Raw genomic sequence first — 16,523 nt, 5'->3', positions numbered from 1 at the left:
AGTATACGGAGACAGCGTGACATTTTCACCGACCCAACTTAGTTTTTCTCCAGCTACCATGGATCCAGTAGCCGGTCTAGCTCGGCAATTGCAGAGTTTGTCCATGGAGCTGGCGGACGTTAGGTCCAAGGTTTGGCATCCTCAGGAGCAAGCCGGACCAGAACCTAAAGTAGCTCTCCCTGATAGGTTCACTGGGGGGCGGGACAAGTTTTTTGTTTTCCGGGAGGCATGCAAATTGTACTTTCGGCTGCGGCCTCGGTCATCGGGGAGTGAAGAACAAAGGGTGGGAATTGTCATCTCGCTCCTACAAGGGGACCCACAATCCTGGGCGTTCTCTCTTTCCCCGGGTTCCCCGGCTCTCCAGTCAGTGGATAGGTTTTTCGCTGCTCTGGGACTCGTATATGATGACCCAGATCGGATCTCCCTTGCTGAGTCTAAGTTACGTAGGATCCAGCAGGGAGATCGTCCGGCGGAGGAATTCTGTTCGGAGTTCCGTAGGTGGGCCACGGACACCCAGTGGAATGACCCGGCTCTTAGGAGCCAGTTTTGTCATGGTTTATCCGACAAATTACAGGATGTGTTGGCACAGTATGACTCTCCCGTGTCACTGGAAGCCGCTATGGCCCTTGCTATTCGCGTGGACAGACGGCTTCGGGAGAGGTGCGGGATAATTCTACCCCCTGTGATGACTCCACCTCCTACAAGGTCCCCTCATATGGTGGTTCCCCTGGTCAGTCCAGAGGAGCCTATGCAATTAGGAGGGACATCATTTCGGGGGAGGGGACCGGTGGTGCGCCATAAGGCAGGAAGGTGTTTCTTCTGCGGGAGAAAGGGACATTTTATTGGGGGGTGTCCATCCCGTCCCTTGCAGAGTGAAGAGTCGTCGGAAAACTGTTAATCCCAGGTTGTGTGGTGGACGGCAATCTGGGAGTAGGTATTTCGTCCCTAGGTTCGTCTCAGTTTCTCGTACCGGCGGAGGTGGTGGTGGGTACGAGAACTGAGAGGATATCTGTTCTTCTGGATAGTGGGGCCGGGGCTAATCTGGTTGATGCTCGGTTTGCCCGGGTCCAAGGTATGCGGTTGAGTGTGTTGGCTAAACCCATCCCCATATTCTCGATCGATGCCAGGCCTCTCGGTCAGGGAAGTTTTTTGCAAGCTGTGCATGACGTAAAACTTCAAGTGGGGGCAATACATAAAGAACTGTTGTCTTGCTACGTGTTGGAGGGTCTTCCCACTCCTATTGTGTTGGGCCTTCCTTGGTTAGCTAAGCATAACCCGGTTATTAATTGGCAAACCAGGGAGATAAGCCAATGGAGTAAATTCTGTAATAAAAACTGCATGAACACGGTCATTGGTGCGGTTACTCCTTGGGTCTTACCTCCATTTCTGGCGGACTTTGAGGATGTATTCTCGGAGAAAGGGTGTCAGGAACTACCTCCTCATCGCGTGTATGACTGTTCTGTAAAACTGCTCCCTGAGGCCAAGTTACCTAAAGCTAGGTTGTATAACCTTTCTGGTCCTGAGAGGCAGGCCATGAAGGATTATATCTCAGAAAGTCTGGCTAAGGGGCATATTAGACCTTCATCTTCACCGGTGGCTGCGGGGTTCTTCTTTGTTAAGAAGAAAGATGGAGGCCTACGCCCTTGCCTGGATTTCCGTGAACTTAATCGGATTACGGTCCGAGATCCGTATCCGCTCCCACTTATTCCCGATCTCTTTAATCAGATCGTGGGCGCCAAATGGTTCTCTAAGTTGGATCTCAGGGGGGCGTACAATCTGATTAGGATGAAAGAGGGGGATGAGTGGAAGACGGCGTTTAACACTCCGGAGGGGCATTATGAGAACCTTGTCATGCCATTCGGTCTGACTAATGCCCCGGCGGTGTTTCAACACTTTGTTAATGACATCTTTCGCCGCCTGGTGGGACAGTTTGTTGTCATATATCTGGATGATATCTTAATTTACTCGCCGGATCTGGTGTCTCATCAGGAGCACGTTAGGCAGGTGTTACAGATCTTGCGGGATAATAAACTGTATGCCAAGTGGGAAAAGTGTGTGTTCGCCGTACAGGAACTCCAGTTTTTAGGCTTCCTGGTTTCAGCGTCCGGTTTTCGTATGGACCCTGGGAAAGTGCGGGCAGTTCTTGAGTGGGATCGGCCAGAGAACCTTAAGGCACTACAACGTTTCCTGGGGTTTGCTAATTATTACCGGAAGTTCATTCGTAATTTCTCATCCATGGTTAAGCCTCTCACAGACATGACTAAAAAGGGGACGGATTTTTCTAGGTGGTCTGACAAGGCTTGTCAAGCATTCTCCTCTTTGAAAAAATGTTTTGCCTCGGCGCCCATACTCATTCAACCTGATGCGTCTCAGCCATTCATTGTAGAGGTAGACGCTTCCGAGGTAGGGGTGGGAGCAGTATTGTCACAGGGTTCGTCCCCTGGTAAGTGGCATCCGTGCGCCTTTTTCTCTAAAAAATTGTCGTCCGCTGAGAGGAATTACGATGTCGGCAATAGGGAACTCTTGGCCATTAAGTTAGCTTTTGAGGAGTGGCGCCATTTTTTGGAGGGGGCAGTTCATCCGGTCACCGTCATCACCAATCACAAGAACCTGCTATATCTGGAGTCCGCGAAACGTCTGAATCCCAGACAAGCTAGGTGTTCATTGGGGAGATTGTGAGGCTTCACGGGGTACCCTCCGAGGTGGTGTCTGATCGGGGGTCTCAGTTTGTGTCTAAGTTCTGGAAGGCGTTTTGTGCACGGCGGGGGATGCAGTTGTCATTCTCTTCGGCTTTTCATCCTCAGACCAATGGTCAGACGGAACGTATGAACCAGAGCTTGGAGACATATCTCCGGTGTTTTGTGTCAGAGAACCAGGAGGACTGGGCTTCTTTCTTACCTCTGGCAGAGTTTGCTCTTAATAATAGGCGGAGCGAGTCCACTGGTAAGTCCCCGTTTTTTGGGGCATATGGTTTTCACCCCCAGTTTTGTACTTTCAGTAGGGGGGGCTCTTCGGGGGTTCCTGAGGAGGAACGATTTTCCTCATCACTCGCTTCAGTATGGAGAGGATGTGGGTTCCTGCGTCGGATATTAACGCAGACCGATTAGTTCGGGCCTTCCACACGACTCACCCGGATAAACCTGGCCCTGAGGGTCCGGAGGCCCCTCGTAGAAGGAGGGGTACTGTCACGGGTGTGTTGCCACGAAGATCGTCACGAGTACACAGCCTGACTTCTCGCAGCTGACTTGTTGGTGCTTTGTGTCTCTCGGCAGTGAGGGAGTTAATTCTCTGGGCTAGATGAGGTCCAGCCTCGCCCAGCTGCAATCAATACTTCTGTAGTGAGACTCCTTCATATACCTGCTGGTCTGTTTGGGAGGTGTCGGTGAAAGCATTTCATTCAGACTGACAGAGCGGATCGTGGTGTTTGGAGTTGCTGAGATAAGTGTATTTGGAAGTGTTTTTTCCCTTTCCTCGCTTTATCATTTATCTCCTTTCCCGTTGGTGTTCCCTCTGTTGTAGTTGAGTAGTTGTTTGTATGCAAGGTGGTTTTGGTTTTTCCCTTGTACTGTCTCGTTCGTCTAAGTATTGTGTTTGGGCATATTATGTCTTGTTCCCTTTGGTTGTGATCGGGGTCCTTCTCAGGACTAGATTACTGTGGTGCAGGGATCTTCAGGAGGTAGGGGTTACGCTGGCGGCCTGGACCTCTGTACCTTTAACAGTACCTCCAGGTTGAGGGATTAGTCAGGGCCCCAGCTTAGGGTCAGCTTAGGCCCCCTACCTCCAGTATACGGAGACAGCGTGACAGGTGTTGGCAGCATCATGCTATGGGGGTGTTTTTCAACTGCAGGGACAGGACAACTGGTTGCAATTGAAGGAAACATGAATGCGGCCAAGTACAGAGATGTCCTGGATGAAAACCTCTTCCAGAGTGCTCTGGACCTCAGATTTGGCCGAAGGTTCACCTTCCAACAAGACAATGACCCTAAGCACACAGCTAAAATAACAAAGGAGTGGCTTCAGAACAACTCCGTGACCATTCTTGACTGGCCCAGTCAGAGCCCTGAACTAAACCCAATTGAGCATCTCTGGAGAGACCTGAAAATGGATGTCCACCAACATTCACCATCCAACCTTACAGAACTGGAGATTATCTGTAAGGAAGAATGGAAGAGGATCCTCAAATCCAGGTGTGAAAATCTTGTTGCATCATTCCCAAGAAGACTCATGGCTGTACTAGCGCAAAAGGGTGCTTCTACTCAATACTGAGCAAAGGGTCTGAATACTTATGACTGTGATATTTCAGTTTTTCTTTTTGAATAAATTTGCAAAAATTTCTACATTTCTGTTTTCGTCAGTCAAGATGGGGTGCAGAGTGTCCTTTAATGAGAAAAAAATGAATTTGCAAAAATTTCTACATTTCTGTTTTTCTTCAGTCAAGATGGGGTGCAGAGTGTCCTTTAATGAGAAAAAAATGAACTTTTTAGAATTTACCAAATGGCTGCAATGAAACAAAGAGTGAAAAATTTAAAGGGGTCTGAATACTTTCTGTACCCACTGTAGTTATAAAGGCCAAGTAGCCATAGACATATGGTGAGACAGAGGAAGTAGATTAGAAATGCTGTTGCTTACCCATGGTGAGGGAGGATTAGTTGATCCCACCAACACTGCCCTGACACACATTTCGCGTGTAGTCTTCTCACTGTCCCTTGAGAAAGCTTCACATGAAATGTGCATTGGGCAGTGCTGGTGGGCTCAACTTATCCTCCCTCACCATGGGTAAGCAGCACCATTTCTATTCTACTTCCTCTGTCTCACCATACTGTATGTCTATGGCTACTTGGCCTGTATAACTATATATGGTTTTCTGAGACTTGCTGTATAGGCGTAGTGCACATTGAGTGCTGCTTTATATGTTGGATTTTGCTGTTCCCCAACCTCTTTCCTCCTTATTTGACACATACAGTACAGACCAAAAGTTTGTACACACCTTCTCATTTAAAGATTTTTCTGTATTTTCATGACTTTGAAAATTGTACATTCACACTGAAGGCATCAAAACTATGAATTAACACATGTGGAATTATATACTTGACAAAAAAGTGTGAAACAACTGAAAATATGTCTTATATTCTAGGTTCTTCAAAGTAGCCACCTTTTGCTTTGATGACTGCTTTGCATACTGTTGGCATTCTCTTAATGAGCTTCAAGAGGTAGTCACTGGAAATTGTTTTCACTTCACAGGTGTGCCCTGTCAGGTTTAATAAGTGGGATTTCTTGCCTTATAAATGGGGTTGGGACCATCAGTTGTGTTGTGCAGAAGTCTGGTGGATACACAGCTGATAGTCCTACTGAATAGACTGTTAGAATTTGTATTATGGCAAGAAAAAAGCAGCTGAGTAAAGAAAAATGAGTCACTTAAAGAAATGAAGGTCAGTCAGTCCGAAAAATTGGGCAAACTTTGAAAGTGTCCCCAAGTGCAGTTGCAAAAACCATCAAGCGCTACAAAGAAACTGGCTCACATGAGGACCGCCCCTGGAAAAGAAGACCAAGAGTCACCTCTGCTTCTGAGAATAAGTTTATCTGAGTCACCAGCCTCAGAAATCGCAGGTTAACAGCAGCTCAGATTAGAGACCAGGTCAATGCCACACAGAGTTGTAGCAGCAGACACATCTCTTGAACAACTGTAAAGAGGAGACTTTGTGCAGCAGGCCTTCATGGTAAAGTAGCTGCTAGGAAACCACTGCTAAGGACAGGCAACAAGCAGAAGAGACTTGTTTGGGCTAAAGAACACAAGGAATGGACATTAGACCAGTGAAAATCTGTGCTTTGGTCTGATGAGCCCAAATTTGAGATTTTTGGTTCCTGCCACCATGTCTTTGTGCGACGCAGAAAAGGTGAACGGATGGACTCTACATGCCTGGTTCCCACCGTGAAGCATGGAGGAGGAGGGGTGATGGTGTGGGGGTGCTTTGCTGGTGACACTGTTGGGGATTTATTCAAAATTGAAGGCATACTGAACCAGCATTGCTACCACAGCATCTTGCAGCGGCATGCTATTCCATCCGGTTTGCGTTTAGTTGGACCATCATTTATTTTTCAACAGGACAATGACCCCAAACACACCTCCAGGCTGTGTAAAGGCTATTTGACCAAGAAGGAGAGTGATGGGGTGCTACGCCAGATGACTTGACCTTCACAGTCACCAGACCTGAACCCAATCGAGATGGTTTGGGGTGAGCTGGACTGCAGAGTGAAAGCAAAAGGGCCAACAAGTGCTAAGCATCTCTGTGAACTCCTTCAAGATTGTTGGAAGACCATTTCCGGTGACTACCTTTTGAAGCTTATCAAGAGAATGCCAAGAGTGTGCAAAGCAGTCATCAAAGCAAAAGGTGGCTACTCTGAAGAACCTAGAATATAAGACATATTTTCAGTTATTTCACACTTTTTTGTTAAGTATATAATTCCACATGTGTTAATTCATAGTTTCGATGCCTTCAGTGTGAATGTACAATTTTCATAGTCATGAAAATACAGAAAAATCTTTAAAGGAGAAGGTGTGTCCAAACTTTTGGTCTGTACTGTATATACAGTACCTAATGGTAATTATTTTTTTAAAGTGTATTTTTCCAATAAATTACCTTTTTAACTCTTTGGGTGGTTTATGGTTACTCACTTTCTCTTTTGTATTGCTATCATGTTTGGAGTTCTCCACCGCTTGATTTTGCAGTATTGATTCATTGTGGGGGGACGATAAATTCTAGTCCCTTACCCTAATAATGATTATGTGCTATATGAATACTCTCTTATTGCAATTTACTGAACATGTATGCAAAAGATTAAGACTACATCACAAAATTAAAAACACTTAAAATTGATACATCAGACATCAACCACAAAAAATACTATGGCTGAAAAGCAACAATCCTGTCCTAGTCTGCTACTTAACACAGTCTGTTTTTTATCTTTGAATTTTGAAAATCATAATTTTTATATTCTTACTTCAACGTTACCATTTGAAGGCTTATTAATTTATTTATCCATATTATTGGGCCTAGAAATCCATTTACCGCTGAATACCTGGAGATGGCCCCAAAGGAAAGGTGGGAGAAAGACCGAAAGACGCTATCTGTCTATCTGATAGTAGAAGTGAAAGTGAATAGGTATGGATTGGAGGAGATGAAAAAGCAGAACTGCTCATCTTTATTAGCTGTGGTAATAACTTATTCATTCTCACCTGTACTGCTGCAACTCTCTACTAATCAGTCTCCCTCTTTCTAAACTCTTCCCACTCCGATCCATCCTGAATCCAGAAGCTAGAATCATATTTCTCTCCAACTGCTATGCTAATGCCACCACTATGTGTCAGTCTTTGCATTTGTTGCCCATACACTACAGAGTCCAATATAAACGTATGTCTCTTATGCACAAAGCTCTCCACAGTGCTGCACCACCCTATAACTTTTCCCTCATCTCTGTTTACCTCTGTACTCATTCTCTTCATTCCTCTAATAACCTAAGACTAACATCCTCTATAATCTGAGCCTCCCACTCCAGTTTGCAAGGCTTCTCTCTTGCTGCACCAGTTTCCTGGAATGCACTACCCCAGAAAATCAGATTAATTCTCAGTATCCACAGTTATCAGCCATAAAAACATATTTCTTTAGACTGGCTTATGACCTCACCTGCGGAATACATTGCCTCTGTAAAAATAAAAATTATTTTTATTAATGATGGTCAGAATACCAGTATACATTTGTATGAGATATAGGAGTCTACTTCAAGTGGTGCTGTCAACTTATGGTGTCCTTCCAAATAGAACCTAGGATAATTAGAAAATGGACCATGGAGACAGGAAATACCTTTGGTGCTACAGGTATACTCCATAGAAGTCGTCGGTAATGAAATATATTATCCAGGATTTAAAAGGCTCATGCTGGATTTTACTGTTATTTTATTGTTAGTTACGCATTTTGACACATTGCTTTTTGTTACTGATATAAATCCAGCTTGTACTTCTTACATCGTGGTTAATATCTTTTAATACGGAGAACACCTGCAGCACCTTAAGGTGTTTCCTTTCTCTACTGTTGATTACATAAAAATCCATTAAGAATGTATAATTTATGAATATGTATTGTTTTACATTATATGCTAAAGGTTTGTCCAAGTATAACTAAATCTAATACTAAGTTTTTCTATAGGTAATATTTTATTTATGTGAAAAAGTACATTTTGCTTGGCTCCAGGGGTAAAAGTGGTGAAATATGTTTCAATATGTCAATGAGTTGCTATTTCAGTTCTAGGAATTAGATGCTTTTCTAAGCTCATTTATTCTATTTAGAGCACTATTCCACAGCAAAGGACTCCGTTGTTCTGCTCCTGGCAAGGACAGAGTCGCAGTCCAGTATCATAAGTCATTGCACTGGAATCAGGAAAAGACCCCACATCAAGCTTCTCTCTGTGACCTCACATATAACACTTTACATGACTGCTTAATTTTCTATTTAAGAGCAATTAATTGTTGCATGCCTCTGGTAGACAAAGAGACATATATAGTGTCTGGGGGAGTCTAGAGGTCACCCAGAGTTTCTCTAGATTTATGGATCTGTGGTGTGAGACCTTTTAATGAACTTTTACTAAACTTTGCTCTTTGTATTGCAATAAGGTTAAGACTGGACATCACAGGCATTTTAATAGCTGTGTTAAACACGAAACAGACCACTAACCATTATATCACATTGCATGCAACATAATTTTATGGAAAGTCTGCATACATTTTCACTTTTAGAAGAGTTTAAAAATGTGGCTTAATATGAGCGACTTAGGAGTTCAATTTCAAATTTATTATATATTAAACTAAGTTATACTTTTGTACAGCAATTGAAAATGTATCATGTCCTGTCATAAAACATGGAACTTAGAAGACTGTAAAGCCAGTTTTTAGACTGGTGTAACCCCAGGGATTACACTGCACCGAACAAAAATGACAAAGTCATAGTTGTTAATGTGGCATAGATGAGAACATTTAGTTATACTGTAGAGCCGCCATATGAAACTTACATTATATATCAACAGTTTTGGTTGTTCGTCATTGTTTTCTAATCGGTCTGTAAGATTATTTTTTGTCTGCACCATTCTGGACACCAATGGAAATCTAAGCTCTTTTACACCATGTTTTCCTCTTTTTTGCTTTTTTTTAATTGTTTTATTTCTAAAAGCATATAGAAACCAGTTAGTTGATTTAAGTAAGTGAAAGGACAGATTTGACATGAAATGAAATGAGACTAACAATAATTAAAAAAAAAATGATTTTTCATATATCTCCATTGACCTTTATTATAGAAAAAGACAAATCATGATGGTTACTTTAAAAATTAGATATGGGAAAATTTATTTGAATGCAGAAGAGTAGAAGACTGGAAAACGGTTGCGAGCAGACCCCAGGGTTCACTGTGCATGCTCCAGGACCTATTCGCAGCCGGAAGTCCCAGCCTAGAATGAACAATGGGCTGTAGATGCAACACGACGCTGGAGTGGGGAAACGGGCAGTGGGCAGGGAGCATCATGGATGACCAGAAAGATTGGTGGTGAGATGAGAATGTTGTTTTTCTTTAAAACTTTTGTCAGCCTCTTACCACTTCGGCGGCTTGGTGTTGGCTTTCAGCTGAGAGCAGGCCATGGAGTTTACTACACATGCTCAGGGGCCTACTTGTGGCGCCCCTGAGGGTTCGACCGCCACAGGTATGCTGCACTTCTCTGATGGAGCGTAGTGTTCCTCCTCTGAGGTAAGAACAGTGTGATGATCAGGACTCCACCTCCACATCCAACAGCACACTTTCTCCACCAGAGGGGGCTAGAATGCACTAGGTGCTGCCCTCCTGGTTACAGGGAGACTGGGGAACCAAGAGCTAGCGGAACCATTTAGTGGGTGAGGGAGGAGGACTCACATTTTAGTGACACTTTAAATTTCATATTTAATAAAAAGCCATTTTGGTTCTTGGTTCTTTCTTTTTGGGTCTTTTGACTGTCAAGTACAATGATCTCCCTCCCTGAGCATGGATCCTGTGTGGGCCTGCAGAGGACGGAGACACGGCCCTCGTACCTTAGCCTTGGGTCGAGGAGCAGGCTGCAGATAATGAATGTCTCAGCCCGGTCAAGGACCATGACCAAGGAGTCCCGGAGCTTAAGAGTGTAGCTCCACAGCAAATGGATCCCAGGGAGGATGCAGACAGAGCGGTATACGCCACCTGTCCTCACCACCTGATATATTCAGAGGGAGTCCGGCTGCAAGAGGGGTACCGGCCCCCGACACCTGACCTCGCTACTCCACGTCCTGGTTGGGAAAGCCCGGTAGGCCCTGAGGATCCCACCGGGTATCGGAAGGATCAGAGCTGCCACCCGTGCCCTTTTTCTGAGAAGAGTTCAGAGGGAGACCCGGCCTATCTACACACACACAGACAGGAAAGGATACAGTCTGTAGTTCAGGAACACTCTGGTGCGGGGTCCTGATTGAACGCTGGACTTACTCGGAGGTTGTCGGACCCCCGTTCCTGGTGACCGCAGAACTCCGCGGGGAGCAGGGAGTCGCCTTCCTTCTGCCATCTCTTATGTGAGTAAAGCCTTGGAAGTTCACCCCTATGGCCTACGGACTTTTTATTCTGCGCTACACCGCACCACACAGACTTTCTAGACTACAACCCCTGCCATCCTGTCTCTCTGCCCTGAGGCCCTACTCCGCCTGTGGGGAGTAGTAACAATGTCGGCCGCCATACCACCATGCCTCAGCGGCCTTAGGCGGCGCTGGTGGCCTTCACCAGGTGCCACAGGTGGCGTAGTCGTAATTAGCCACTCAACCCGGATAAGCCCACACCATCCTTTTTAATGTGACGGTCCTGGGCACGGAGCAGGTCCGGGCCATGGCTGCACCCCATCTCTCCATCTTCGGACCCGACTCCGAGTCCCCCATCTCCCAGGGTAAAGAAAAGGGCTTCCGAAAAGAGGCGTCACAAACTTGGCGTAGTCGGCAGGATTGCGTGCCCGCAGCAAAGGCAGGAATTACCAATTGCTACCGGGTACTGTGTGCCTTACACCTTGAACTGTCGTTTTACACCTAAAATGGCGCCCTCCCAAGAAGAAGAGGCGCCATAGTGCTGTGAAAATACGGTCTTCAAAACACCTCCCATCGTGGGCTGGGCTCCCGCTTGGCGCCAAAAGTGTGGACTGCCCCTTGCATCAGAGACTGTCCGCGGGGTAATGCCCATCAAAGCGGATGGGCTGAACGAAGGCGGGCCTGTCAGCATGCCACCCAGGAACCGCCCCGAAAGAGGATGAAGAAGAAAAGTAACAAGGTGCGTCCCTGGCAGTCGGAGGTTGGCAATCTTCGGAGGCAGACATGGACGCTTCTGGAGCGCAACCTACTGAGCCTTCTGAACCCGGGTTAAGGCCCTTCACCCGGCAGGGAGCGAGGCGGCAGCGTTCTAACAGCGGGAGATTTGGAGTTTCTCCGTCAGGAAGCCCCGGGTCTCATGCGGAGACAGAAAGAGGCCCAGGAGGCGGCGACGGCTGCGTGGTGGGAAGAAATGTTGCTGCGCATCCGGGCCCGCCGCCAAGGAGTTGAAGCCCAAGGAGACATGGTGACAGAGGTCATGAGCGGCCCAGAGGCGGGTGAGTGTGCAACCCCTGCCCTGGCTGCTGAGCCTACCGTTCCTATCCTGGACCTCATGGCCGAATGTCTCCTGCCCAATGCGGTCACCTGGGAGCAGGTCTTGGCTCCGGAGCTGCAAGCGGCAGCTATAGGTGGGGACCTGCGATGCCGCCCTACTCCCGAACCCGAAGTGCCTGAAGCTGCAGAAGTGTCCACCGGCTCCAACCCGGACTTGTCCGCGCCTGCAGAGGACCCGCAGCAACCCCTAATGACACCGCTACCCGCACCAGCAATCACCTGGCCAGAGGCTGAGGAGTGGGCCTGGGACAACCAGGGGGGGGACCTGATGGGCTTCCCCCGGGAGACCCGGGCTGAAGCGCAGAGGAGGAGTGAGCAGTGCAGTGAGCAGATACTCCAACTCGCTCGGGAGCAATGCCAAAGGGAGCTCCGCTGCGAGCGTCTCGAGGTACGGGCCAGAGCTGCTAAATCCCGGGCACGTCAGGAAGAGGCAACGCGTCCCAGTCCCCGTGTGGAAGGGCAAGTCGTCCACTTCCACCACGAGGCGGGGTGGGGGTTCATCAGGAGTCCCCAGCACGAGGATGACGTGTTTGTCAGCCGGCGGGACGTCAAGCCGCGTCTAAAGAAGGGACACCCTGGCTGGAACCTCTTCCCGGGTGATGTAGTAACTTACTCTCGCCACCAAGGGGTGCGGGGGTGGTACGCCCTGGATGTCCACAAAGTGTCCAGGAGCGACGCCCCTCTCACGCTCAGCCTCAGGGGACCCCGTCAGCCTCCGTCGGGAGGAACGAGCCTTTTCCCAGGAGGGAACCCGAGATCTAAGCAGCCCCGGCGGTTGTAACTTGTTTATAGTTAATATGTTGACATTTATATTTTGATTTATTACCTCGGTTTCTAGAGACATGTGTCCCAGCAGACAGACTCCTTTATTGCATATAGTTTGCATCTCTTTAGGTGCTCCTTATTGGTTTTATGTAAAACCGCGGACATTTCTACCTCAAGACCTCAGAAGGAAAACCTGTTAGGGTGGCTCTCCGGGAGGTCCAACTTGGGATCTTCATGCCCTGCAGCCACCCCAGGGCCCGCGTTGAGGGTTTGGGACAGGTCCCTCGCACTTCTGAACTAACTCTGCGTTTTTGCACCTTAACCAGTCTGTCTGCACAAGATGTCTCTGGAAAATGCTAGCACTTCTATAATCTTATAATTTTATACTTTTGTACTTTTATAATGTATTGTTATATTTGCAACGTTCAAGAAGATGTGCCTCCTATAAAGGGAAGATAGTTTATGGTTATATAAAAAGAAAATTTCCTGGGTGTTACTCTTTTGCAGCAAGTGGATCTGCTGTGTTTTACCAGGGGGGAATGTGGCACCCCTGAGGGTTCGACCGCCACAGGGATGCTGCACTTCTCTGATGGAGCGTAGTGTTCCTCCTCTGAGGTAAGAACAGTGTGATGATCAGGACTCCACCTCCACATCCAACACCACACTTTCTCCACCAGAGGGGGCTCGAATGCACTAGGTGATGCCCTCCTGGTTACAGGGAGACTGGGGAACCAAGAGCTAGGGGAACCATTTAGTGGGTGAGGGTGGAGGACTCACATTTTAGTGACACTTTAAATTTCATATTTAATAAAAAGCCATTTTGGTTCTTGGTTCTTTCTTTTTGGGTCTTTTGACTGTCAAGTACTGTGATCTCCCTCCCTGAGCGTGGATCCTGTGTGGGCCTGCAGAGGACGGAGACACGGCCCTCGTACCTTAGCCTTGGGTCGAGGGGCAGGCTGCAGATAATGAATGTCTCAGCCCGGTCAAGGACCTTGACCAAGAAGGCCCGGAGCTTAAGAGTGTAGCTCCACAGCAAATGGATCCCAGGGAGGATGCAGACGGAGAGGTATACGCTACCAGTCCTCACCACCTGATATATTCAGAGGGAATCCGGCTGCAAGAATGGCACCGGCCCCCGACACCCGACCTCGCTACTCCACGTCCTGGTCGGGAAAGCCCGGTAGGCCCTGAGGATCCCACCGGGTATCGGAAGGAGCAGAGCTGCCACCGGTGCCCTTTTTCTGAGAGAAGTTCAGAGGGAGACCCAGCCTATCTACACATACAGACAGGAAAGGATACGGTCTGTAGTTCAGGAACACTCTGGTGCGGGGTCCTGATTGAACGCTGGACTTACTCGGAGGTTGTCGGACCCCCGTTCCTGGTGACCGCAGAACTCCGCGGGGAGCAGGGAGTCGCCTTCCTTCTGCCATCTCTTATGTGAGTAAAGCCTTGGAAGTTCACCCCTATGGCCTCCGGACTCTTTATTCTGCGCTACACCGCACCACGCAGACTTTCTAGACTACAACCACCGCCATCCTGTCTCTCTGCCCTGAGGCGCTGCTCCGCCTGTGGGGAGTAGTAACAACGTCTGCCGCCATACCACCATGCCTCAGCGGACTGCGGCAGCGCTGGTGGCCTTCACCAGGTGCCACAGGTGGCGTAGTCGTAATCAGCCACTCAACCCGGATAAGTCCACACCATCCTTTTTAATGTGACGGCCCTGGGCACGGAGCGGGTCCGGGCCACGGCTGCACCCCATCTCTCCATCTTAGGACCCGACTCCGAGTCCCTCATCTCCCAGGGTAAAGAAAAGGGCTTCCGAGAAGAGGCGTCACATACTCATGGCTGGAAATTCTGGCTTAGAGTGAACACCAAGCTGAGATTTCCAGCTGCTGACCCTGGAGGTCACTGTGTTTCTGTAGTTAACACTGGTCCTGCTCACAAACAGAAGCCCTGGCTTAGAGTGAACATCAAGCCAATGATGCGACGTCACAGATGTTAAAGCTCACAACTTAGCAATAGACATAGGGAACGAGCCATAAATCACTGAATAAACTGTAAGGCTATGTGCCCACGTAGCAGATTTGATGCTGAGCGTTTTTGCCTTTCTCTGGCAGAAAAAAACGCATGCAGATTTCCATGAGTTTTTTCTACCAGAGAGAAGCATTTTTTCAGCGGTTTTTACATGCATTTTCACATGCGTTTTTTCAAGCAGTTTTCCAAGTGATTTTGAGCATCACTTGGAAAAGTGCTTGACAAGTTGATCACACAATATAAATCCATGCAACCGGCATGGATTTATAATGTGTGAACAACTTAGATGCTTTAAATGCAGCATCTATAGTAAAAAAAATAAGAATTAAAACGTTAAAAATAAAAAAAAAACTATACATTCACCTCTCTGGCGTCCCCCGGTCTGCTCTCCGGTCTCCTCCAGTCTGCTCCCTGCTGCGTCTTCTCTCTTTAGCTTCCCGCAGTGTACTGTCAGGACCTGCGGTGACGTCATTTAGTCAGCTGATGGTCACGCGACCATCACCTGACTGCCGACGTCAACGGTCGCGTGACCATCAGGTGACTAAATGACGTCACCGCAGGTCCTGACAGTACACTGCGGGACGCTGAAGAGAGAAGACGCGGCCTGGAGCAGACCGGAGGAGACCGGAGAGCAGACCGGGGGGTGAATATACAGGTTTTGTTTCTTTTTAACTTTTTTTATTTGTTTTTTTCACCGCCTGGTAGCCGGGATGAAGAGGACTTGTAGTCTCCTCTTCATCCCAGGTACCACACGCACAGCGATTACGCTGCAAATTTGCGGCCATTGAATTTAATTGAAACGCAGCAAATCCACATATACCTGCGGGTTTGCTGCGTTTCAATGTTCCTCAATGGCCGTGAATTTGCAACGTAATCGCGGTAGAAATGGTCATGGTGCGCTTTGCAAAGCAATGCGAATTTGGCGCGCAAATTAGCGCATCATGTGCACAGCACATCCGAATTCACATTGCTTTGCATGGCAAAAACGCTACAAAAACACTACAAAAACGCTACGTGGGCACATAGCCTAAGGCTACATTCACATTTTGCAGAGCTTTATGCTTTATTTTCCGCAATTGCAATTTTTGAAAATTGCAGAATAAACGCCTTTTTGATTGCAAGAAGAAAATACAGCACAGCTGTAGTGTGTGAATGTAGCCTAAAGATAATGTGCGACAGCAGAGCAGTGAAGACTGTATTAATGCGTAAGGATTAAACATTTGCCATGATTTGAATTTCCTTTGAAAGTTCATCAAATCTGGCAAATTAAAATTTTAAAAAATTCGCTCATCTCAAACATGTTGTTGAAAAATATATATACGGTACAAAATAAGCATTGTCGAATATAAGACAATTTCCTGATACAAAACAACATTTTTATGATGTACCAGAACTATCTAATACTTGCATATTGTTAATTCCATTTTTTTATACATTTCTTTTCTTTAAAATCTTAAATAAAAAAAAATGTAAACAAAAAAATATGGAATTGGGATTTTTTATTTGTTTGTTTGGGTGTCCAGTATCTATACACTGTAAAAACAGCTTCACACTTAGGCATGCCCAATATCTTCTACAGGGTTTCCAATTTAGAGAAATTTATAACATTTTTCAGTTCACATTTTTAAAGGTTAATTACTCATCTATCCACAAAGGAAAGTAAATATAACATTAATTGTGAATGGACTTTTTGAGACTCATTTGGTGTTGTCACAGTAGCCAGAATGGTCCCCATTCAATTAAGCCACAAAAGCCTTAGGCTGAGCCTAAGGCTTTTGTGGCATAATTTTGCTAGGTGTTGCTGCTACATTGCAGTGCAATACAAATGAATGTGGACCATTCTGGCTACTGTGACGACACCAAATGAGTCTCAAAAAGTCCAATCGCACTAGATTTTTTGCAAGTTGCTTTTCACAGTCAAAGTATCAGCGATGTAGTGCGATAAAGTGACACCTAGCAAACTTTGGTAGCATTTTCATGTTGCAGCCAAAATCACTGTGTA

Source organism: Phyllobates terribilis, unplaced genomic scaffold, assembly GCF_046119375.1.
Source record: "Phyllobates terribilis strain yellow unplaced genomic scaffold, ASM4611937v1 Scaffold_1__5_contigs__length_1240528914, whole genome shotgun sequence".
NCBI lineage: Eukaryota > Metazoa > Chordata > Amphibia > Anura > Dendrobatidae > Phyllobates > Phyllobates terribilis.
This window is presented reverse-complemented; position numbering follows the sequence as displayed.